The sequence below is a fragment of the Falco cherrug genome, chromosome 1 (assembly GCF_023634085.1).
Source record: "Falco cherrug isolate bFalChe1 chromosome 1, bFalChe1.pri, whole genome shotgun sequence".
Taxonomy (NCBI): domain Eukaryota; kingdom Metazoa; phylum Chordata; class Aves; order Falconiformes; family Falconidae; genus Falco; species Falco cherrug.
Window position 1 is genome coordinate 75,746,781 of NC_073697.1, and position 26,970 is coordinate 75,773,750.

The 26,970-nt window shown below is 41.4% G+C and overlaps 1 protein-coding gene across 5 annotated transcripts in view; it reads right to left on the reverse strand.

The window, feature by feature from the left end:
- CCSER1 (coiled-coil serine rich protein 1) overlaps positions 1-26,551 on the reverse strand; it is a 713,303-nt gene extending 686,752 nt beyond the window's left edge. For all 5 annotated transcript variants that reach the window (XM_055702311.1, XM_055702315.1, XM_055702326.1 and 2 more), the window contains exon 1: positions 26,292-26,551. The gene's annotated coding sequence lies outside the window, so the exon portion shown is untranslated. The remainder of the gene's footprint in view (positions 1-26,291) is intronic.
- Between the last annotated feature and the right edge of the window lie 419 nt (positions 26,552-26,970).

Consider the following 26,970-nt stretch of genomic DNA (forward strand, 5'->3'; position numbering starts at 1 on the left):
AAATATCAGGGGATTAAACCCAGAACATGAACCTGTTTGGCCACATTAAGCTTTGTTGGCATTAAGCTAACCGCCTTTCACCAACAGGAAAAATTAAAAGTGACACTAAGATGTGAAAAAATAAATCCATGCTCATTGTTTTGCCAAAACTTAACAAAATATAATGTAGCCCATCACATATAAGTTTGTAATTTTTACCCACACATACACACAAATAAAAGTATTTCAAATAAGGTTATTAAAAGAAAACATTTCTCCTGTCAAAACATTTCAATTAACAAACTTAAAATGACCAAATACAAGGAAATAGAATTCCCTGGTAGAAAAATGTAAGGCTTCCTGTTGGAGATCACAACACACAAAAAACTTCACACTAATCTTCAGGCAGTAATTTCACTGGGGTTTTTTGTTTGGTTGGTTGGTTGGTTTTGTTTTTTACTTTGGAGAAAAACACAACAGATTATACTTTAGGAGGGAAAGGAAAGGATTATCATCTTATTTTTATCTCATATGAAGCACAAGCTAACAAAGATCTTTCAGACCCTTGTTCCTGCCCCCTTTACTGTAACTTGCATGTTTTATTGTAGTTTTTTCTCATCTAACCAGCGCTAGCAAGAGTTTTTACTAGCTGCACCCATCCTCTAGAAGCCAGTTTGTTTCTCCACAAGTGGTAATTCCATCATGCTGAATTCAGATACGATAGGAGCCACTATAAGGCAGGCAGGCTGCTTCCTGCCAGTGACGTATAGCAGCACAGCTTTTACTGTTTGAACGCTAGGTTGTTTCCTAGTGTGATGCCCACGGAGTAGTTTTAAGCTATGATCAGGTTAGAAGAGAACTCTCTAGCCCTGGTGCCATCAACCTCATTTCCAAGGGATGAGTGCTTGTGCACAGAAAGCTTAGTAACCATCTGCACCAAATTCCAAGTAATCTGCTGACAAGCATCTCCTGCACAAGCCTTCAGCTAAGATATTGAACTTACTCATTACTGAAAAAGATTTGGTGTAAACAAAGGGCATACCACCATCTATTTCAATAATTAACAGAAGTTCTACTTAGTATTTGCCCACATTAACACCATAGCTGCAAGAGTAAAAGAGTTTCTGATGCACAACACATATACTTAAAAGTTATACCTAGCACTATACATAAATAAAGACACCTGTAGGTTTTTTTGCACAGCTATGCAATACCTTTGTTAAAGTAACTTCACTGTTTTTCCTGGATGAATCAGTCAATTTCTCCCTTCCTGAGAAGGCATTAGGAGCTTGAAAGCCTTTTCAGTTTTTAAAGGCTTGGGGGTTTTTTACCATTACTTGTAACAAGTTTTCACAAACCAAAGAAAGTAAAAGCGTAAATGTTTATATTATTGGAGGACTGATGTGTACCAGTGCAGCCACATTCAAAACTAAGCATTCCTTCTGTCTTCCATGCCTCTAATCTAAGCAATCAGATTTAAAAGGTCTCTGCAATTTCGAAGACTTAGGTAAAAATCCTTGCTGAAACCCTGATTTCTTTGCATGGCTCCTGACATTTCACAATGGTACCAGACAAACTACATCCTCTCCAAGAGATCCATCATAGCTACATAGGGAGTCATTTACTGCGTCCCATAACAGACCGCTAGACCAATTTCAGTACACAAGAATTACAGTAACCTCCAGCATGAAAAAGGACTTAGATATTCAATTAGATGAGGGGATTGTTTTCTGCTCTGCAGATTGAGGTTGAGAAGCGGGGAGGGAATCCCTGTTATTGGCAGGCTTAAGGCATCTGCACATCCCTAGCTTTTGTGACTATTTGGGGGGGGTGGGGGTTGGGGTGACGACTACAGGATTGAAAAAGGTGCAAGAATGGGGGCATAAAAAAAACACTAAGGCCTCTACAATCCTCTACATTTTTTTTTTGTAAAATAAAACAAAAACAACTAAGCACATTTTGTCTTCTCTTACCCATTAAACGTGTACAGCATGAACCTTATCTTACACACCAAGTCTCCTTGAAGTATCTGTTGATCACGACAGTGAGTGATGTTAAGTAGATGCCTGTAACCCCACTACGTCAAATGGTTAAGACAGATGTATGTACTGCTCTGATCAGAACAGTAGCCCACAGAAGCTGGGGTATTGTACTCAATAAAACATCTCAGCCTATGCAAGTTCCAATTTTCCAGTTCAATATACAACAAGGGATAAAGTTCAACCCTAAACGGCTTGAGACAACACACAGTGCATTTTTGGGGTGGTTGTTTTGCTTGGTTCTAGTAAGAAACCCCATGTATGATCTTACTGCAAGGACAACATACAGAAAACAATAATTCAACATTTCCAATGTTCCTTCACCTCCCTGTTGATTAGGAAAATGGAGAAGAAAAATGGAAATGTAACCAAGGAAATAGATTTCCAACAAAATGTGGGAAAAAAAGTAGCTATGTAATATAAAGAGGGAAACAAACTAGGAGAACAAGTATTTCGAGTGGCAAGGTAATCATATTTTAGGCTAACAGCTCCCCAGTCAGTGTTAAAAATTATATGTAAAATGAAATTTCTATACACAGACTGGCTATCAGAGTATAATACATTTCACCTGCTGAATCAGTGTGTTCAAGCATCAGATAATAATCTCTCAAAAAAACACAGTACCTTCTGTTCAATATTTGTTTATAAAGTCCAGATCAACAGAGAGCATACTTGAAATTGCAGCCAGTCCTGAATAAACAGATACTAAGAAGCAGATTTTTTTTTTCCTAATTAACTTATCTGGCTCATATACTTTGCCGCCTTCTCTCACATCACTAATTGACTGCAGATTTTATTACAAAAAGTATGCTAAATCAACAAACAAGAAACATTTTACTCACTTTTAAACTCTATTTTTATTCCATGTTTCCTTATGTGTACTCTTTCAGTAGTAAACAGATTAAAGCTGTTCAGCTCTGATTAGCTCTTGTAATAGTCTCAATATGGCAGTTCTACACATCTTTTCCCAAAAGCTTACCAGACTCTCCCTATCAAGGTATCCGTCTGTACTGACACAGAGATTAAGAGTACCTAATCCACTTCTAAATTCTGTAACTCATACAAAGCTGCCCCTGTTACTCTACCTTAATAATGTTTTTGGCAATACAGTCAGGCACAGCACTGCATCTGCCCAAGGCGCTGCACCAACCCTCACGTACCACCTCTATGTTGCAAGCACCTCATCGGTATAGATGAAGTGATGCAACATTCACTACAGAAGCTGGGATCACCGGACCTTTAAAGTCCTCTCTCTTTCTTTTTATAAAGATGATTCAACCATAAGAAAACTTTTTTATCCCTTTCGTGCCACTAGCTCTTGTGCCTTCTAAAGCTAGTAGAAGAGGGAAGCAGCACCACAGGTCCCCACAGCAATGAGTTTACAGAGCAAAGCATGATAACCTTTACCTCAGCCTGCGTAACTACTAATGCTGTTATGGTTATTAAATTATCTGGCCATGTTAGAATCCAACTGCAATATTTAACTCTCCGGCCTCCAGCAGGCAGTCTGCTGTGACATTTCCTGGCTGACACCATATACGACAATTTAAACTGCAAAAATTGCTTGGGTATACAGCATTTATGATCGATACTTCCACGAAGAATGTTCTAATACAGATGAAAAACACCTATCTCGGCATTATACTGACAGCAACATCCAGATGGGTAGAAAAAACAGGCTCTTCCCATCACTTGTCTTTCTATAGTCATTCAATTTTGATTATGTAACATGGAATTCAACATTCTTATTAAAGCCAAACATCTTTCAGTTCAATGGTTTCTAGTCTTTTTCGTTCATTCAACTGATTGGATTATCACCTATTTGGATACAAACATAGAACAACTCTACTGTCCTTGGCAGAGTTACTGCAGGCTGATACCAGCCTAAATTTGAGATTAAAATTCTATCCATTATCAGTCTTCCCACTACATGAGGTGTTCCAAGTGACCCCTGACTGACCAGTGGTCAGCACCATGCCTACTTAGATACCAGCAAGCGTAACTGTATTCTGTATTTGCACACACACAATTACCCAAGCATGTTTTTTGAGATCTCTAACACTCTACTATTCTGGAATATACTTTTTAGGTTGCACAGATGTCTTAACCTCTGAAAAGCTGCTAGGGCTACTGTTCACAATACTACTTGGATAATTTTCTAAAAAATTGTACAACCAAATCAGACCTGATATTCAGATGACTAAAAACCTTGGGCTTGTAATTAAGAGATCTCAGCATTATACCACTTTAAAAAAAAATAATCCTGTTAACTAACATGGAAATCCAGCTTTTTTAATAAGCAGCAATCAGGATCTTTTCAATTTTCAAAAAACTTCAGACTTTCTGTTCTGATCACAGGATTTACCATTCTTGCAAGATCTAAGCTGCCAAGAAAATGAAAAGATAATCCTGTGTTTCCAAAACAAGTTTTTCCGTATGAGTAGAAAACACGGCAGAGTTGTTTCTCTGTAAAAAAACTACTGAAAGTATAGGCCTATGTGTGATACTGAATTGCTGGTTTTCATATACACAATGCATTAACTTAGCAATTATATATCAACTTAAGAACTTCACCACTGATCAGTTCAGAGAAAACATTCAGATAACGTATTAGCCGAGTGTCACCAGACACAGTGCAATGAGACCCTAGAACAAGAGTGGAATTGCTGCCTGCTGAGGTGACAAAGTGGGCATTTAATTACATCTATTCAGACTGGTCTTTTACAGGAAAAGAAAGTATTAGCTGCTTCAGCCCCATTTTCAAAAAAATCCTAAACATTAGTATATATTATCATATTTAACTGCACACACAAAAATGGATAGGACTTGAAAAGAAGCAGAGAGCATAATTAAGCAAAGATGTGTACTGAAATTAAAATCTAAAAGACAAAGTGAGCTTTTACTTAGAACTAACCTGTGCATATACATTAGCTTTCCAGGTGATTATGATTTTTACTACAACAAGGTGCCTCTAACAATAGGTATTCACCCATTCTTAGCTGCCTCTTAAAGAGCCCAAATAAACCAACACTGAAGATACTCTATGCAGATTATGCTGTTAGAGTCTAGTCATCTTTTTTTAATTTTTAAAAAAATAATAAAAATATCCCCCTACCATTTAAGGGTAATCAATATGCTGCACATAATCATAAAAATCTGTAATTCCATGAGATTTCAGCAGATTTGCAGGCATTTTACAACACAGTGATTTATGCTCCCAGCTCTTATTTCTTGAGGGGTGTCAAGGATCACAGATACCTGGCCCGTTAACATCACAAAGGTAGAGTTTGGCATGAACCAAAGCCGTGTTCAATGTTACAGAGAAGACAATGTTGATGACTATAGTATTTAACGTCAACACCCTATCCAAATACTTTGTTAAATATCAACTCTCAGGGCATTAGGAAATCTCAAAAACGCAAGGAATAAAAGCAATGCCTAGGTAGGAGTCACACCTGCATCTCCTCCTGGAGCCTTTACCGCTCTTGACCCTGCAAGGCAGGACACTGGATTAAAGAGGCCACAGCCTGATCAATTCCACCCATATTTCTGTTCTTACTTTGTAGAATGCCTAATAGAAAGTCCAAACCCTAACTAAGATGCACAGGGAAAGACAGCAAAGAGATGCAATAATGTATCGGACATATTAGCTAACAAAGACGATTAAAAAAAAAAAAGTATCTCAGCTGAGTCTGTTAGACTTGTCAGAACAATCATTTACCATAATCATCAGCAAATCAAAAGTTTTTGTTTCTAGAAGGTCAAAAAAAATGACTTTCAATAAAAAGCAATTTATTTATTTTTATGTTTTAAGTGCCAATATCATTTCTTGAAATTGTTGCAGACATTGCTCTACAATGTCTGCACCACTTATACCAGGTTATACTAACCTTACGCCAGGAGAAAAAAAAAAAAAAGAAAAAAAGTCTGACACATTTCAACATGAACCTTCTTTCCTGATTTTTAGCTGCCTTTTTCCTCCTTTCTTGACACATTCTTCCCTTTCCTATTTGATTTTTCAACTGCAAACCCCTGTGGGATCACTGGAAATTACATCTGTCCTTGGCCAGGATGGGACAAGATGCACTCAAACTTGGCAAGTGCAGTCCAGGCAACTACCGCAGACGCTCAGAGGAGCGCGGGAGGCCAAGGCACATGTTATAATCATACCTCACCCAAGGCAGAGGACCACAACACTAAAGCTACGCCTAGAACTGGCAGCTGGAGGTGAGGAAAATCTTTAACAGCAGCCGTCCTGGTTTCGATGTACCAGTGAAAGACAGCACTGGAAAGAAGTGTTCCAGTGCTTCCAAAGTGCTCAGGAGGAGCATAGTTTAATGAGCTTGGTAACAACACTGGGATTTAAACAGAGATTTGTGCCAGTTCCTCTGCTGGGAAAAATCAACACTGGTCTACTGAAGTGTGCGGAGCAATGGCGACGGGTGTGGTCCAAGACGGTGGATTTTTTGCTGTTGGCACTCAGTTTACTTGGCCATTGCTAACCAAACTGCTAAGGAAATTAAGTAACAATGGTAGCAATTGTTTTACTATGCAAATTCCCAGGCGTATGCACTGTCTTACTGTGCAGGCAATTCAGCATGCATGGATATTGGCTTTTCCTTTCCTCCAACTTAAGCATGGGATGTGACATATATCGCACCTCTTAAGTCCTGTAATCATCTTTTTTCATAATCCAAGGCATTTCTGCTTTCCCTATTAACACAATCTTATCCATTCACTTAAAGGGAAGCTATTTGCCAGGAGACCAACATGCTATTTCCAGTTCTGTCTTCTCCAAGCTTTTCTTTTTTACTCATCTGCAGAACAGGGAAATGCCAACTTTTCCCTCGACTCCTCAAGATGACTATTTGGAAGGCACCACACAAGTACTCATCAGTCCTCATTTGAGGCATACTGTGAGAATACAGCTACATTAGCTGGTTTCCAGTGAAAACCTAAAGTGGGCCTAAAGGTATATATAGGAGGCAAAACTTCATTGTGTATTGTCAGAGGAGAGATTCATTAAGAAATAGTCAGGGTGGACTCTTCAAGGTAAGACCTATCAAGAGGGAAGAAAAGGTGGCTGGCACCTCTGATGATAGCCTTTGCAACAGGAGACACCGAGGTGTAGCAAACACATTCTGCTCTCCTGGCTTGCCTGTCCCCACTGCTCCCACCCGCATTCTGAACTGCAGCTTTTTCAGCCTCAGAAAACAAATAATTTGTATTTGTAAAGTGCTTTTGGAAAGGTCAAGCACTGTGTAAGCACTAAAAGTTATTGCTATGGTAAGGAGATAGAGAAGGTTTTAACGCAGTTGAAAAATACATGCTATTAGTTTCAATAAAGCGTTACACATTCTCATAGCAGAACAGATACTTGTTCTTAGGGTTTAATCCACCTTACTTTTTCTTATACCACAGTTCACAGGAAAAAATATATTTTTTAAAAATCAAAGAAATGTAAGCCAATGTGTAAGATCATTGCTACTACAGAAATCTCTTAATAAAAATTTAGTCAAATGGATCACACAACAATTTTCACCAGGCAGCAGCATACACCTTTATCATAGAAATAATTTATGCAAAAGGATAGAATCTTATGTAAATGTGTGCATTTTGCACAGCATATTTGCACAAACACAGTGTATGTTACATTTGCTCAGGAAAAAAATCATTAAAAAGGAGAAGCAAAACAACGTTCCCCATCAGGGTGTCCATCTGACACTGGTGCTGCTGCCTTTTCTCTAAAAGCACTTTTACTCTCCTGGGCCCTAGCTGAACAGGTTCATTCCAGAGAGCTACAGCTGTCCGGCCACCACACGGCAAGAGGAGCATCATTCAAGGGCAGCAGTCCTATTGCCATCCTCTAACACACTGTCAAGCTCCTGGCACACAACCTGCACACATACATGTAAAACATCACTCTCCTTGATACCAGATTCTTCCATTCCCTCCTCACAGGCCCTTACTGCTATCCCTCTCTACCTGTATCACTCATCATCCACATTTTTCATGGTCCACGTTTTTTCCACAAGGGCACGTTTCTATTCCTGATGTAGGTACCACCAATGTCCTGAGGATCTTACCTTTTGCTATAACTAAAACCGGATCGTGGTATCGACGCAGTTGGTCCAGGAATACATCTACCGCTGCTGAGTGGGCAGAAACAAGGACAGTGCTCAGAACAGGGCACCCCCATCCAAACCCTTCAGTCACAAAAACGCTTATGACCAGCCTCTCAGTCTGCAACCAGTGCTCCCACTACAGTCAGTTACTGGAACATGGCATCCCAGTAGTTTTAGCTGACGCACAAAGGACAACCTGTGAACACACCTTTTACTTGCAACATCCCAGATATCCAACATTCAGATTCACCACAGATGCCGCATTTTGTGGTTTCATTTTTGTCATATTTCATTAGCGTAGGGGGCAGGTTATCCCTCAAAATCATTAAAATATGGAACTTCCCACTATGTCATCAGCTGTGTGTGTCTGCTGACTCTTCAATCATATTCTGAAGAACAAGAAATCACAGACATGGAAACCACATTAAAGAAATGGCCTCAGTCCAAAAGGAAATAATGGATCGTCCTAAACTATATAACTCAGTACTAGTTTAATTATAGCTTGTCTAATTATACCTTATGATAATACTCTATGATAACGTAGTATAAAATCAACTCTCGCATATATACATATACACACACAAAACCTATACTAAAAAAAACATCATGCCTGTGCTATACACAAGAAAGTCAGAAGTTCATAGTCAGCCAAGAAACATGCCATATGTCCTCCATACACTTCACCCCATGAAATGCTACCACAACAATCTTCTGAAAAATCCAGCTGTGGCAAAGTGGCGGACAACATATGGTACGCCTCAACTATTTACAGACTTTTTTTTCAGTTTGTGTCTAAGTGTTTGTATATATAACTCTTGGCACCAAGATTTCTTTGGAGAACTACTATTTCCAAGAAAGAAAGAAAAAATATCATCTACCGAAGCCCTAAAAATGCAGAGAATCATAGTGGAATTATACCAGAAACCTGGTTAAATTAGGGTCTTTGTTGTCTTTGGACAGCTCAGACTAAAGACTGGTAAAGTTCACTTTCACTTTGTGTGAGTTCAAATTCACAGGTAAGGTATTTAGATATCTGCTAGAGTCCAAGAAAAACGTCAACACAAAAATAGGTTCATAACAGTTTCAAGCCATATATCAGCTGCATAAAGTGTCCTGTAAAACTCCAAGTCAGCATTGAACTGCTGTAGAAATACTGCGCCAATACGTGAAGACATAGGAAAGTAAAAATATTTCCCCCTTTAATCTTCAGATGATAATGGACTTTATTAAACAGATGCCACCCATCTTTCATTTCAGTTGGCTGAAAGAACGAATTAGATGCACATTTTCATAATGAAAATGTGAATTCAATGTGAAGCTTTGTCTAACAGGGTTGTGCAGCAAAGCCTAAGCAGAGTTAAGCCATGGTCTCCGAGGGCTCTCCTGGCACAGACTGCTAATGTAGGATAGGGAGTGGCTGTAACTGCATGTGTCCACAGATGTAAGAGGCAAAAGGCCAACAGATAACAAGGAAAGCAGCTGCAATCATAGCTGGGGGGTGAGGGGGGGAAGAAACATAAGTTTCCGATTAGCAAAACCCATAATCACTCAGTTTCCGAGTCAGAAAAATGCCTGATCATTTCCATTTAGCATTCTCAAGAAAGCAAGACTTTTAGTGTACTCTCACACAACAGAACTGCAAGCATTTAGAAAACCCACTTATACTAGCAGGACAAGCCTACCACTGAAGAGACGAACAGCATCCAGCCATGTGGACCACGCAGAGGACAGCCTGCGGGCCACACCGGACACACGGGACACTTCCATCTGGCCTGTCACCTGGAGGAGATGCAGAACAGCTGCTCTAGCAGCGATCACAGACCTAGCAGCTGAACACCTCCTCTTGGACGCAGCCCGGCATACAACATTGATGATACTTCTGCAGTGGCCTGGGGGACATTTGCTGCCAAGGATGGAGGGAAGCACTTTTCAGGTCCCAGATCCCTCTTTATACCCCATAAACTTGAGCCATCCTATCCCTTAGGCCATAGCAAAATAAGTTCCTCCAAACGGATAGTAAACCAAATTTAATTCAATATATAGGCTTACAGAAAAGAGTCTTCCACAAGAAAATGAACTCTATCCATATTTATTTTTAAGTCCCACGGAAACCAATTAAATTAATTAACCTCTCTCCATCAACTTTCTTATTAAGTCTGTCTTAATGTGCCGGAAATGAAGATGGAAGAGGCTAGATCATTTTCCTACTCTAAGCTGTAAAAAAAATAATTAATGGACAGAGTAATCAGCATAAGCAGTGAAAAATGCTTCCATATTGAAAATATTTTAGTATTAATCAGAAGATACCTAGACTACAGACTCTTCAAAAATAATCAATTTTATAATTCATCCACCACAGAATCTTAAAATAAAATTGACTGTGTGATAGCGTGCATCCCAGGAATAACTCTATTATTCTCAGATTTTAAGGACAGAGTAACTGAGATGAGCATCGCTTCAGGCTTCCTGTATAACAGTCTACACAAATTACTTCCTTCATATTCAGATTCCAGTTTTTAGAGAAGCTCTTCCTGGACTTCCAACTACTAAACTATAACTAAACATCACCCTATTTCAAGAAGCTTCCTCTTACCTGCACTTGCACTTCCCTGCCTGTTTCCATTTATAAAATTCCTTTTTTTTTTCCTGTTAAGTCAGACCTTTCCTTTATAAAAAAAAAAAAAACCACAGACCTTTTAAAAAACATTTTCTGATTCCTTAATAAGCTTCCCTCATTTTCTTTAAACTCTCCACAAGCTAAAATCATACTTCTCAATGTAAAACAACAGACTGACTCATTCCAGCAAGCCACCTCACCAAAGAAATATACAGCAGTAAAACCACCTCCTTTATTTCTGCTCAGTACTCCCCCACACAGAAACATATTGTAGCCCCATTCCTTGTATGAAATAGGGATTGGTCAGCTACTACTTCAGCGAGTCACTGTTTTTCTCATGTAGTTTAAGGGTGACCTAAATCTTTGCTTCCTATTCAAGCAATGTTTCATTTAGCTTATAAAATGAACCCTGTACAAGTGAGTTCATCTTATTAAGCAGCACAGATCTTTGAAAATAAATTCCTCTTATGTATACACCAACAACCTTTTTGTTAGTGTAGAACCTGAAAGTTTAAGAACTGATTTTTTTAAAAAAGAAGCGAAGGTATTCATGGCCACAGCGCTTTTCACACTGTTATCTGCCAAGGGGTCAAACTGTAACACACACGTGCTATGTAAGAAAGTAGGGGAGATCAAATTTAAAACACAAATACCTCAGAGAGAGGATTTTTTTCTCCCTATGCATTCAGTTGAGAGGCTAAAATACCACTAGCTATGAGAAATCTAACATTAATCTGAAGTCATGTTACAGAACCTGAAATTAATTCAGCTGCCAAGAAATTGTTGCCATCATTTGATACATAGAAAACAAGATCTCCCTTGCTTGGTCACATGAGACAGTGGATTATCAAAGTTCAAAAAACAAAAAGAAGATCAGCAGCATTCCCTTAGGTCAGAGAATAATTCCATCAGCTCATGCAATTTGCATTATCTTGGGCGCTGCGGACTTAACTAGCTCTTGCTAAGAGTTTCAGTTCTTAATTTCCACAACTGTAGTAAACACTTGTAATCTGAGAATGCATTTTGTGAACGCAGAACTTTTACCTTCCATGGCCATTCCTAAGATGCAGCCAGCCCGCACACCTGCCTCAGGCACAAGCAAAATCTTACCTCCAGGAAGAACATAACATACTGCCCCCCCAAATTATTCTTCAGTGTCCTACCATTTTTATGCCAGCATTTCAGCATGCTTGGTAGTGCTTATTGGATTTCACTTCCATAAACTTGTCCTGCATTTCCTTGAAAGCATACAGACTTTCAGCCTTCGCCACACACTCTGGCACGAAGCTTCAATTTTACACACCCACTGCATGAACAGCATGTATAAAAATACTCTTTTTTTGAAACTAGCTACCCCCTATTTCATTTGTCACAGCCAATGACAACCAATAAACACCGATAATTTATTTTAAGCATGAAAAAAAATTACCTTATTTTTTTTTTACAATTTTTCACATCACAACTGATCTAGAGATTGTATACATTGGGTAGGCAAAAATCCTTTAAACCAAAAATCTTTAAAATCTGATAATTACATTTTCTAAGAGCACATTCCTTTCATTAAATTGTGTGAATAATTCAAATTAAGTACAGCCTTCTCTCGTAAATCCACAACTTAATTTTAAGTAATGTTCACCATGAAATCTAAAATCTTTTAGTATCTATGCCTTACTGTACCCAAGCAGTGACATCAACAATTTCATGTCTTGAACTAACAGCTAATTTCAATACAGCCTAAGGGGGGTGGAAATAATGGCACACCTGAAACCTCTATCATGAGCCAGAAAGAACTGAAGAGAAAAATCCAAAGAAGTGAGAGTTGCTGAAATGGTGTTTTAAATACACTTCAAATATTTTAAATATTTTAATAAATTAGTCATTGAATATTTGAAAATACAAGGATTAGTTCTCAGATTTTGTAACTGTAGATTATTTTCTTGATCTCCATCACTTGCCTGGTCTGTGCTTTCTAGGGAAGAGTGCTGAAATCACAGTAACAGCCTGAATTACTTACGGATTTAGGGAGAGATTAACCCAGCTTTTCAGTAACGATAGTATTTTCTCAAAAGCCCACAGAGGTCATGACTAGCTTTAAAGACATAGTGTTTATTACATTCAGGACATTGACAAGACGTGAATTAGATGAATGAGGTACTTCAGCATGGAAAACGTTGCTGGAAATTGTGCGCCTTAGCTCTTCAAAAGACAACAGCCTGTCCCTCCACAGCAATCACAAGTAATCATACTCCTTTACACCAACTCATACACACCACAAAGTAGTCCAGGAGCTCCCAGAAAAGCTATTGTCTTGCTAGAAGTATATGCCACCCCCCTCCTCCTGTGGTTTCAAATCTAGCATGATCTCCCCAACAGATAGAAACCGTGAAGTGTCAGATGAGGATAAAGGATGAGCACAATCCAGAAAGCTAGCTAAAGGGTACAGTTGTTCACATGCTAGGGATTTGGAGACACAGAGCTAACAAGGCATGCAGGGTTAAAACCAGCCCATGAGCACTAAGATCCCAAGGATGAACAAGCTGGAAGGCACACAGTTCCTCTCACTGGAGCAGACCTAGGAGACCTGTTCCTTGTGAAAACATCATTATGCAAGCTGTTGTTCCAGGTACAGCATAAAAAGAAGGTCCCAAATCCAAAGCTGCTAGGCTGAGCAACCAAAGCAAAGGATCTGAGGATCCGCATTGTTCTGGTGAAACAGAAGACTCTCATGCTGCTCCATTTGAACTGACAGAGCCTGAAAGAGAGACAGAAGGTAAAAACAGCATAAAAGGCTGCAATACACGAGGAGTCTGTCAAGCTGCTCACAATATATCCTTACAGTGAATGAAGGGTAAGCACCAGGACAGATGGCAGAAACTTTTAAAGCCTACCAGTGGTCTGCCTTTCTTTTGTAATCAGATGTAGCTGTAGAGATTAGCACAACATAGTAAACAGTTTGAGGATTACACTGAAATTCATCTCTGTATGCATCTACTCCAAGACAAATAAACAAATACAAAATATATTCGGTTTCATCTCCAGACAGGATACCATTTCAATTTCCATCAAATCTGACCTCTCCAGTAAATGCCACTCAGTAGAAAAACCCTCAGGGCATTAAATGGACAAAGTAAGGTACACAAACGCACCATTCTAGTACAGCACATGACTCCACAGATCTTCAATTGATTTTGAAAACTAGATTCGTGACAAACATTGCACCCTTAATAAAAATCTTCCCAGAATAATATGACGGGCTCTGACCTAGCATGCATTACAGGAAAAACACCTGTTCATTCTTCATGCATTGATGAACTAGTGTCAAAAATCTGGTTAACAGAGAAAGAAAATCCCACATATTCATGGCAAAATATCTCCTGAAGTAATTTCACCTATACATATTGCAGTGACTGGCATCTTTCCCTAATACCATGAATGTATGTAGAATGTAATTTTGCGCAGTTATATTGACTTCACTGGAAGCGTATTTTGAGTAAGGATTGTAGGACAGGGAATAAAAAGAATCACATTTTGTTCATAATAGCTTTTGACTTGGGAATCCAGAAGACATCCAAGCAGCATATTCTCGTTAATTTACTTTGATATGTGAAGATAACTCCAGGGAAATAAAAATAATACATTCAAGGATTCTTTCTACCACTCCTATAATTGTTTCTATTGTCACAGATTCATTAAATCCCTCTGGTAAACCCCTAAGTATTATAGGTCGGCAATATTCAAGATAATAAAGTAGCCCATGAAACTACTTTCCTGAATAACATTCATTCATAATTGATAAATTACAAAAGGTCTTTCTAATAATACACATATACAGTAACCAGAGCACAACTGAAGTGCAATCAGCACAGACTGAAGCACAACTAACATGAACAAAGGCAAAACTACCACAGTGCCAACGCAAGAATCCCAGCTTTAAAAAGAATACTTCACCCTTGAATCATTCTGTTGCACCCAGCCTACCAGTTCTAGCTGAAATTTTAATTCCAATTAACAGGTGCATTTTCTGCACACAAGGTCAGTAAGATGTTTTTCATTACAGGAACACAGCAATGCACATCTGTCTGACACAGCAAACCAAATTCATTTTATACATAAACATGCTCTTGAATAATCGCTATAGTGCCCTGCCCAAACTGTTTTCTAAAATAAACACACACAAGGAGGTTTTTGCTGTTATTACTGTGCCAAACACTCACACCAGATCATTTTTTTCCCCACTCACTCTAATATTTATTCTGTATGTTCTCCACTATAAATTGTGATCAGCTACAGTTCAGAAACATAATATGCTTTCTAAATCTTAGCATAAAGACTGGAGTACTGAAACTTCCCCTTCCATGTGCCTGTTAAGCTTCTCCTGACACAAAGACTCCCTTGCTTTATTTCTAAGCTCATTTTCTACTAGAGCAACAAACCACCTAAAACACTTCGGTAGGAATGCACACTATTTGAATACAAATATTTGTATTTCTTATTCTCTACTAATTGGTAAGAGTTTTGCTATTGCACAGAAAAAGAGATGCCTCTATCCAAAGTTTTCTCCTACTTCTTTTAACACACCTCCTTAAACCAGAGGTATCAGGGAGATGTTGAATGGCAACAGAGCACAGTTTACTATTTTCCCCATCTTCAGCTGGGTATCTGTAACTGGGATCCTTCCTTCCATCACTTACACCATGTCCAGCCCAATACAGAGTTGATTATGTCGGCATGGCTTCTGTTCTTCCAAGCACTTAGATGCATTAGTTCAAAGCAAAACCAATTAATCTGGATCTTCTTGACAACAGGATTTGTTTGGGCTTTCCCCATCCTTTTCTGACACTACACAACAAAAAAGTCGACTGGCCTTCTTTGCTTCTACCCATAGTTTTGCTGGATGTCAGTGAAAACAGACTAATTGAAACACAATACCTGTTACCTTTTCAGTCAAAAGCCGAGTTTAATACAAACTGCACACCTGCAACATGCTTCCTTGATGACTTCAGGTGAATAAGTATTAAAAACAGAAAGCCAAAACCTCAGTTGGTGTAAATGGATACAGCATGTGGACTTAAATCAGTTCCCATCAGGCAGGTGTCAATCCAATGCCCTGAATGAGTGCTCCATCCTACGCTTTTGGAAGAGGTGATATAAAAATAACCCAGGGGGAGGGAGGAAGACCACCAAAAAAAAACCCAAAACCAAGCAAACAAAAAAAAAACCCACAATAACCAAAAACAAAAGAAAAAAATTTCAAAAACTGAAGGAAACCACTCGGTTTTTTTTCTCACATACCATTATAAGCACCAGATCTAACAAGGTCTAGTTACCTACAGATTTGCACATTGTGGTTAGCTCATTTTAATGTCTTAAGAAGCTCCCAGCAGACAGGACACACACAAGATGCCTCTGCCAGGCTGACTCTTTGATGCTAATCATAGAATGAGCTCACCAGACAGCTTTTCTCTCAGCTTCAGAACTTACATGAGTCTCTCTCTCCCTCTCTCCGCACCCTCCAATTTCTCAAAACTTATTAATTCTTTAATTAAATTTTAAGACTTCCATTCTTTTGTCAAATATTGCTGAAAGCAATGAACAAGTTCAAAAGTATCTGGTGCGGATTAATATACAAACAATATACCAGGACATTAGGATAGCAAATATCGTTCCCATAGGAAATCAGGATAAGCTATTGTCACCATACTGTGCTTTCATCTATCCTCCGAACAACACAATTTACCAAAGGTTTGCAAGCTTCATGTTTAACTTCCAGGACAGAAAACCAGTTTCAAGAGGAACAGAGGAGAACCAACCATGTAACAAGCGAGAGGTGCAAAGGCACTGTAGTTCATAAGCTATTGCATTGCCTGCCTACTCTATCCTTCCTTCATTCAGCCGTGGGCAGTCGCTGTTCAGCCTAACTAATACAAAGCCAAACAGGAGCTACAAGCAGTAGGTGCACTTGGCTCCACTGAAGGAAGCAATACTATAACACTAGCTGAGGATCTAGACCCACAGGCATACATTTGCAAACCGCTTTTAATTCCTTCATTATTTATTACTCAAAAAAACCTCCATAGATTTCATATAGTTGCTGCTTTTACTGTCTAAATTAGAAATAAGCAGTGGTTCCTAAAAACTAGTAATAAAAACCTGAGCAACAAAAGGAGTTCAAACTCCTGTATCTTTATCCTTATCTTGAAACAGTTGTTCAGTTCCTTACAGTTCCTCACCAATAGTTCTCATGCCTCTCTCAAGCTGTTCCATGTCAAGTCAAGTCTTGTTTTATTTTAACTATACAAACTCTTTATGACAAGGACATAGCCTATATTTAGAAAATGCTGCATGAAGTGCTGTGTAAGTGTTTTACGATTTCTCTGGTGTTCATCTTCAGCATTTTGGAAGTCACATGCATTGTCCTGGGCAATTGCAAACTATAAGGAAAAAAGAATCACTGATGCGAGAAAAGATAGCTTCCTTTTATACATATTTTTCCCTTAACTATTTTCAAAGCATAAAGAATCACAATAAAATAGCTACAACTGTAGAATCTCAATCAATTTCAAATAAAAGCATGAGAAAACAGAAGCTCTAAAAATCTCACACCCTTTTCCAATGGTAACTTCTTGCTTACCTTCTTCCATGAATAGTATCAGCCTAAGGCCCTCTTAAACTAAGGCTACAAATACTGTGTGTATTGCTACTATACAGCTTTCAGAAACAGCTTGCCTACAACATATTAAACTCCATAAAACCAGGATGAGTGGGGTTTTTTTGTTTTGTTATTTTCTCTCCCCGGTTATTAAGCATTTAGAGATCTCAGAACAGATTTTTAGGTCTATGAATTTATGTTTGGATTTTACTGTACTAGACAAGTAAATGAAAGAATATATTTTTTCTGAACGATTCACTATTCCACATCTAGAATAGAGTGTAACTTCCACTGAAAGCACCACAGCTCCCATTCTGACTTTCACAAAAATATGTTTTATTTTTATATATATATATGTATACATATGTATGTATGTATGCAGTATTTACCCCAGAAAATTAATCCCTACAATGTCTAGGGAATATTACTTCTCCCTGTAAGCAACTCACAGAATGGGTTAGCTAAAAACTTCATTCAAGTCTCAGTAATGCCCTAGTTCTCTTCATCTGCTAACACTCTTGATTTGAAACCGTTACAGGTATAAATTATATGCATCTCTTCACAAAGATGCAGATGCATAATCAAGTTATTAGGCCTTTAGCTATGCCACATAAGGCGCCTGCATGCTCTCAGCTTGTGTCAAGCACTAAACGAAAAAAGTTCAAACTAACTTTTCTGTACATTAAAAATACACACAAGTGTAGCACAGCTGCAGATGTGACAGTCTAAAACAGCCTTTTAGCTTCTGGTTCTGATTTCGGCCTGTTAAAAGTTCAACCTACAACAAACCCTATCATTAACAGACAATCGCATGTTACTCCCTTATTAACAGCAATGAGCAAGTACTACAAACTGGTGTGAAATTTGCTGAGACCCTGCCACAGACAGTCAGCCACCAAAACCATATTTGACCAAGATCAGGGTGTTAAGAGGAAGGCTTAGAGAGGATAGAGATTACCTCATGCCTAATGTGACTAATCCCTGAATTTCTTCTAACAGCCTTTTTGTGGTAGAGCAGAACAAAGGCACAGAGCTGGGAGAACATAACAGCTGACTTCTCTTTCATTTCCCACCACCCCTCCTCTGCGTCTTTTTCTTCCCCATCTGAGCAGATGCCCCAGAGTTTAGCTATAAAATAAAGATTAGCAGATAAAAAGAATCCATTTGCGGTGTCAACTTAACAGCTGACAAACTGATTTCTCTATATTCCTTTCACTTCCTCCTCATCCACTCCATATGCGTGTTTTCTGCAACTTTCTTCTGAATTTTATTTTGAAACAGTTTTTCCAAACCTTATATTCTTCCTTATACTTTCCCATTATTCATCAACTTCTGAAAGTTTAAAATCCAGGCAATCATTTTAACATCCCTGGTCTTTTTAACCTCCGCTCCAGCTGGACTTCATAAAAACTTGAAATGCCTTGTTTCCCACCTAATAGTAGTTCAGAATAGGTGCCTATAGGCAGAGAACACTTTATTTTCAGACATAGTGAATTTATTCCTACCAGTTCTATTTGCAGTGTCTTGACCACTGTAAAATTCCTACTCCTAGTCTTCTGGACTCCCAATTCAGTGTAAGAAAAATGCTGATAACCTAATTTTTAGCAGTAATAAGAATTTAATGATAGAAAAAACCCATCAAAACAGTGCATGCTCAGTAACTTTTGAAAATTAGTCTTTGACAAAAATAAATGCTGTACAAAGCAAAGTAACAGACACTAAATTATTATTTCAGGGTATACTCAAGGCTTCATTAAAGTCAGTATCAGTTTTGCCACTGGCTTACGGGGTCAACATTTCTCACACAGCTTATAGCTGCTACATTAAAAAAATGGGTTCAAAACATTAACAAATTAGGATGCCTGCATCTTCTACCCACAGTATAATCACCACACTAACTATAGCTACAAAACAGTAGAGAATTCACACAGAAAAAACCCACATTATTTTGCTGCTCACATTGAGGGCAGAACCTGCTGTCACGCTCCTTATAGCGCATCTACTTTCATGTTGGGGAAACAGCAAAGCCAAAAGACAACAGAAGATACCTACATGGCTCTCCCACCGCAGGATCCTTGGCAGCTCATTAACCTCTACCAGAAGGAACACAGGTGGAATAATTAGAATGCCTCCACAGACTGCCTCTGGAAGACATACAGGCTCGCCTTCATATACTATATATTTTTTTTCCTCAAACAGCCAAGTAGTCATGCAACAAGTGATATTACTGCAGCTTTTGCATTTCTACATGCCCACCGAAACTAACATTTGTGTTGCATGGTATCAATTTGTAAATGCCATTTCTTAGAGACACGGTGTGTCCCAAATAATAATTGTTTAAAGTATCAAAAATATTAAAAATTTAATATGTATAGATATTTACTGTCTATAGCTACTTTGTAATTTTAAGCACCTGTGCTGGTTTCAGCTGGGATAGGGCTAATTTTCTCCTCGGTAGCTGGTGCAGTGCTGTGGTTTGGGTTCGGTGTGAGAACACTGCTGACAGCACACGGGTGGGTTTGGTTGTTGCTGGGTGAGGGTCAGACCCAGTCAAGGGCTTTTCAGTTCCTCAGAAACTGGGAGGGGACACAGCCAGGGCACCTGGCCCGAACTGGCCAAAGGGATATTCCATACCACAGAATGTCACACCGAGTATATAAGCTGGGGGAAGAAGGATGGGGAGGACGTTCGGTGTTACAGCATTTGTCTTCCTGAGTCACCATTACACGTGACGGAGCCCTGCCTTCCTGGGGATGGCCGAACACCTGCCTGCCCATGGGGAGTGGTGAATGAATGCCTTGTTTCACTTTGCTTGTGCACTCAGCTTTTGCTTTACCTATTAAACTGCCTTTTTCTCAACCCACAAGTTTTCTCACTTTTACTCTTTCAATCCTCTCCCCCATCCCACTGGGGTGGGAGCAAGCGGCTGTGTGGTGTTTGGTTGCTGGCTGGGGTTAAGCAAAACAGCACAAGTGATACCTTGCACTCACAGCTGAAGGCATGATCCGCTCTCAAGGTATCTGAGAGGTCTGTGAATCTTAAAGAACGTACACTGACTTGCAGCATCACTCTAAACAAACAAGGAGAAAGCCATATCATTTAGCCTAATGCCATTTTCTGCCAGTCACCTCCCTTCAGCAATATCTAGAGAAAAAAACTAACTTATGATTGGAAGAATCTGCTTACCAAGGCAGTTTATTGATATTTCTGAATATTGCAGATGAAATCAGCTTGTTAGCACTTTCATCCTTCCGATACATAGATTAGGTTCTTATTTAAAGCTTCTGTTTTAACAGCAGAATAAATATTATTTTTCTTGAACAGACTAAAGTATGGTGACAATAAAAATGAAAGGCAGTCTGATTTTTGGTAGGACCATTATGCTATTTCCACTGGACTTGCACTACATGTTCAGTTGGTCATCAAGAATTCAGCCTGCGTATTTTAAAGTTATAAAATCTGTTAATACAGTCACCAAGGTTCCTATTCAAATTCATAGCAGTTCTGCCACTTGCTTAAATGGCCAAAACTTCTCCGAGAATTGATCAAAGCTTTGCTCTTCTCCTCTCTCCTCACCAGCCATATAGTAAAACACACTAAATAAATCAATAAACAAACATATGATCCAGAACACTTCAGAAATACACCCCCCAAGACTGGCACTACACTAAATATAGCTAGAAGACACCGCAGAATTTGGAACTGCTATCTAGTACAGAGAACAAAATACGAAGTACCAAATGCTGCCGTATTTGCTTACTGCCAGAGGTGGCCGAAGCTGTCGTTACCACCTTAGCACACTGCACACCCCTCCTACCACACACCCGCTGGAGGCAACACCATCTCTCTCAGGGTCTGAGACTTTGCTGGCATGGCTAACAATGACGGGTTAACATCACTGGAAGGTGCAGTTGCACAGATGTCATTGCTTCACAGGTTCTGCTTCAAATGACGAGGTTTAGACTGTGTCACAAGCAATATGCAGGTAAGGAACCTGTTGAATATTTCTGTGCTCTCACCCAAATCCCAATCTCGATGTGCTATACAAAATCAATAACTTACTTGAGAGCTGCCATTTTTACATTAAAACATGGGAAGAGATCACATCACGATAGCACATCAAAGAAGGAGCAGGAAAGAGGCCCAAAAACAAGAGTAAGAGATGCAAAAAACAAAGATGAAAGCCAGAGCTGCAAACGCTCTAGGAACTAACCAATATATTTTCAGAAGCAATGATTTGCATTACCAAAGCATATCGGCAAAGAGTATATTTTAAAGCTTCCTGTCAGTCTGTCAGAACCAGTTCCTCACACTGGAAAACAGCTGTGACCCTCAGAAGCATTACTGACTGAGCTGGATCTCAAATTCCTGATACACTAGAGCATTATAAAAAATTAAGTGGTATTTCCTTAAATAATGTAAAAGTGTCGTTACATTCTAGGAGTGCTGAACTACTTTATTTCAAACTTAACAACAAAAATAAAGTCCAGGAAAAACTTCTTCTCTTAGACTGAATAATCCGCTAGTAATTAGTCTTAAGGGAGAAAATGCTGCATAACTTTACACCCAAATCGTGCAACTGGCTCTGTAGGAAGTTTCCGTATCTATGCCAAATTATCAAAAAAAGCTGTACTAACACAGTTAGGTCATTAAGATAAGACTCTGGGACTTGAGATGCATATTCCAGTTTAACTGTCTTTTCTCTACCACAAATCAACGGTGTGACTTCAATGCAAGCACTGCTTCAATCCAGGAAAAAAATAATTACACATTCACACCTCAATACTCACAGAGGCTTTCACAGTAATAATCAGGGCAAAAAAATAGCACCAGCTATACTCAACTTACAACACTTGGATAGAAAAATATCATCGCTCAGCTTTTATAACACACCTCAGTAGTGTATTGGGGGTCTTTTTTTGTGTGTGCACAGAATTACAAAAAGCACACAGACTGTAGTGCACATTTTAAAATCTTGTGGCTTCTTCCATACCCAGGACTTTTTTGCTTTAACTTATTTCTTGCCCGTGGTTTCTTGTCCCTTACGCTATTTTATTTCATTTTAAAACTATTCTGTACAACACAGATCATATTTCAGGTGGAAGCAGTAGACTTTGTAGGAAACATTAACATTTTGTTGCCATACAGTGGAGAAATGATACTACAAATGATACTACAGTCTTCAGTCACAGAGTGTGTGAGTTCATATCATCTACACAGTATCTACACTGTCCGTGTAACTGCAGTGAGACCAAGTTGAAAAGCAGTAAGTAACCACATGTTTAACTGCCAAACAGCTACAGAGGTTTAATACAATTGCATGTAAAATATATAGCTGCATCTTCCATAATCTCAAAAGTTATAGGCCTTTGCTGAAGCATAGAAATATACATGAAATGTTACCGGTACAAATCACACTTCACATTTTAAGTGCTTCCAAGTTCTGTATTTTACATGCCACCTCACACAGCCAGCACATTCAATAACTAAGATCTAATAAAAAGCATATTTACTTTATCAAGATAAACCAGTTTACTGTCATTGCAGAAAGCTGCCAAATAAATGCAATAATGAGAGAAAAACCTGATGAAGCTGCATAGTCATTTCTCAGGAAACAAACTCAGCCTCTCTGCGCCATTATTTATGAATACATTTCCTTTTGTTTCCCCCTCCTGTGATGAGCCTCTCGAAATGCAGCACAACTACTTGCAAGGGGAAGACCTGAGGCACTGAATCTTATAACAAGCAGTAACTTCTGCAAGATAGAGGATATAGTTCAGTTCTTCTCCCTAACAAGCTGGTAGTTATTCCAAAAATAAACTGCACTGCTTATTAATTTGACTTGAAGTGTCTATAAGGTTTCTTCTCCATTAATACTTTCACCGACACAGAAATGCTATTTCATCTCATGCTTTGCTTGTACTAACCTCAGAAAAACAACTGTGCAGCTTTCACTTTTTACTTTGCCTCAAAGGTCTGTAACACCTAGTAAATGAACACGCTCCTTATATTAGGACACCTCCAGAAGTACAGTGAAAATCCAGGAACTTAAACTCTAGGAAAATGTCATGTACCCAGAATGTGCAGATTTGTTATGCTTTTCAAAATCCACCATTAAGTTTATTTTGACAAAATATATTTCTCAGTGACTGGTATCTGCGCAATATGCAACAGCACCTAAACCCTATACATTGACCTTACGCAATTCTGACCTTCCAAATATTCCAGATGGTCTAATCCAACAAAGCCACGGTATCTTCCACAAACCTCCATGAAGGAGTGGGAATTTGTCCAGATGAAGCAACATCACTACCTCTCTCTTGCAATTTATGGAACAGTCTATCTAGCAAACGAAAACATTGCCAAATTTATTTTAAGTTGTTCAACGTCCAGCTACTAACTACAAAGGCTTATGTGAGGCATTCGGCTTGAATCAAGAAGGAGAAATTCAACCACACACAGCTTACGCAGCATGCGAGATCATGCTCTCATACAACCACATGCTTATAGCTGAGGATACAAGATGCTTTTTCAGCATCTCCTGTGACTAACAGACTGAAATACTAAACACTGTCTGCTGTAACCCAGGCATGGTACATACCCTATGTGCTGTTCCAGGTCCTCCTTCTGGTACAGCTCCCCATGTCTATCGCCCTACTCAGGCCTGCACCAAGGTCTCCAGAAGGCAGGCCTTGCCTGAGCCAGTGTGCGCCAGCTATTCCAAAAAGTCCTGCCAGGAACTACAGCCAGGGCTACAGGACTTCACCCTGTGGGCTGGCTGACAGACAACTTCCCCACTTTAAATTCCCTCGCCAAACTGCTGCCGAAAGCTGCTGCACTTAGTATACCCACAAGCTGAACTGGGGAAGTTCTTCAGATGACAGGGACCATTGCACGCTGGACTCCAAGGGTTAAAGGAACCACAATTTGCAGAATGTATCCTTGTTTGTATGATGCACTTTAGGCAGATCCTGGACAGACATGCATTACCTTCTCCTGAGACAGTGCTGCCTATTTAGGGGACGTTGCTCTCCATTTGGTATGCTAGAGATTAATAGTAACATCAGGGTAAAAAGAGTTGTCATCATCATGTTTCCAAGACGACTTTCTAAGGCTAGTCATTCCTCTGGGTTATTCCAGGTCTGAGACAGCCCTTCCCATTTCCATTTCTAAGAAAAAATTCTTGAAATATTTTTTACCGTTTCTGCAATAATTCCCTGTCCTGCAACAGCCTCAAAATTCATGGCTAAAGCAAACTGGTGCAGAGATGATCAACGCAAGAAAATTGTATGTACTATTTCTAGCTAGATAAATACAAACATTGCTGTCCTTCACACCAACTGCATTTGTACTACAGACACACATACAACAAGGAGTTGTAAAGAGGACAAGAACCCTCCTGAATGATTAGGCGCAATGTCTTTGCTATCTGAGCTTTTCCAGTTCATTAATATTTCACTTTTATATATTCCTCGGCTGCTTTTACAACATGCTCCTTTCTCTCCTTCTTAAGTATGAGCAAAGAGAATTGTTTGAAGTAACTAGTAGACCTTGCCTCACATCCCCACCTCCGCACCCCCTGAGAGTTTAACACTTCAAGTGCAATATATACCAGATAGAAAAACACATCTGGCGTAGAAAAGGATAAGAGGAGATTCTGAGTCTCCCCTCTAGTTACATACAACTATAAAGGTGTGCAATAAAAAATAAAGCGAACCGACGTTTCTCTCTATGCCAAGACATTTACTGCTGTCGATTTCAAAGACGAGACAAACACGAAGCTGAGGGGGGGTGGGGGTGTCCCGTCCCTGTGGAAAAGCAGAACCACCCAGTTCCTTTGCAAGACAACTCTCAGCAACATTCTTTTCCTTGCCAAGAGTGAAAGCCAGCCTCTTTCAGCCAGGAGAAGCAACATGAAAACTATCTAGAGGAAATACAGGATTTTCACAAACCTTTTCCGTAATAAGCACTACCATCACCATCTGCTCCACTTTTGAAGCATACCGTGCGATGCTGGAAAACACAGGCAGCATCTTCCAGCCTCCGGCTCCAAACCCAACCCACGGCAAAGGCCACCCACGGCCGCCAGTGCCCCGGCCCTGCCCACCCACATCTCCCGAGCCGCTCCTCCGTGTCATCCCCACAGCTTCGCTGCAGGATGCTTCATCAGCGCGGGGCGGACACGCCAAAAATAAACAAGGAAAAAAAAAAAAAAGGCAAGGAGAAAAAAAAAAAAAAAAAAAAGCAGCACCTGATCTTTCTCCCCTTCACCTGCGGCAGCGAGGCCGGAGCAGGCTCCCCGCCCGAGGTGCAGCCGCCGCGGCACAGGCTCCCCCTGCTGCGCCCCAGGCCGCGCCCGCCGGCCCCGCAGCGCCCCCGGGCCGCCCCCTCCTGCACCGCGGCCCCCGGGGCGCTGCCCCTGCCCCGGGTGACACCTGCGGGCGCCGAGCCCGTGCCCGCCCCGCCACAAAGGCGCCAGCGCCGGTGTCGTGTGTGTCGTCCCCCCCCCCCCCGCCACCCGCTGCCCGGCCGCCCTCGCTAATCCCCGCCGCTACCGGAGCGCGGCTGCCGGGGATCAGCGCGGAGCTGCGGCACCGGCAGCCCCGACCCTCCGCCGCCGCCGCGGGTCGGCGCAGGGCAGCCGGCAGCCGCCGCCCCGCCGGAGGGAAGGCGAGGCCAGGCTGGGGGGGCCGCCCGCGCCCCGGGGCGACACCCGCCCGCGTCACCTCGGCACCTGGGAGGCGAGGCGGCCTCCACCGCCGGCACCCCTGCCCGCCCGCATGCCGCCCCGGGCTCCGCACGCCCCGCGGCCTGGGCCGGCTGCCCCTCACGCCGCGCCGGCCAGCTCAGCCCGGCGGCACCGCCCGGAGGGGACGCGTTACCTGGCCGGGCTCCGCCAGCGCCCGGGGCGCTCGCCGTCCGCCGGCGGGGGCTGGGGTCCCGCCTGGCCCCCTGCGGCGCCGCCCCCGCCCCGCTGGCTGGCTGGGTGGCTGGGTTCCTGCGTGTCCCCGGCGCGGGGTGACAGATCCGTCCGGAGCGGCTGCGCCCCAGGCCGGCGGGCGGGCAGTCAGGCGGGCGGGCAGCAGGCGGGCATGCTGCGGCCGGGCGGGCGTGTGTGCCTGCGTGTGCGTGTGTGTGTGCGCGGCGGGCGGCGTGTGGGGCGGGCGGCGGCGGGCGGGGGCGGGCCGGGGCGGCGCTTCCGCGCGTGTGCCGGTGCGGGGCGCGGGTGCCCGCGGCGTAATGCGGGGCGGCCCGTGCGCGCGGGTGTGTAATGCTGCGCGCCCCCGCGTCTCTCCGTGCCCGCGCCCGTGCGTGCCCCCCCCGCCGCGCTGCCACCTGCCGGCGCAGCCCCCGGCGACGGGGGGCGGGGGGGGGGGCCGCACGCCAGCGCGGGGGCGGCCGGGGCGGGCAGCTCCCGGGGGGGACACACGGGACGTCCGAGTCCCCCGGGAGGAGCTGCCCCCCCCCCCCCCCCCCCGGTGTGTTTACCCTCGCCATCTGCTCGGGGACGTGTGTTTATTTATTGCCGTTTCCCGTCGGGGCTGGTGGCGCCTCGTCGCC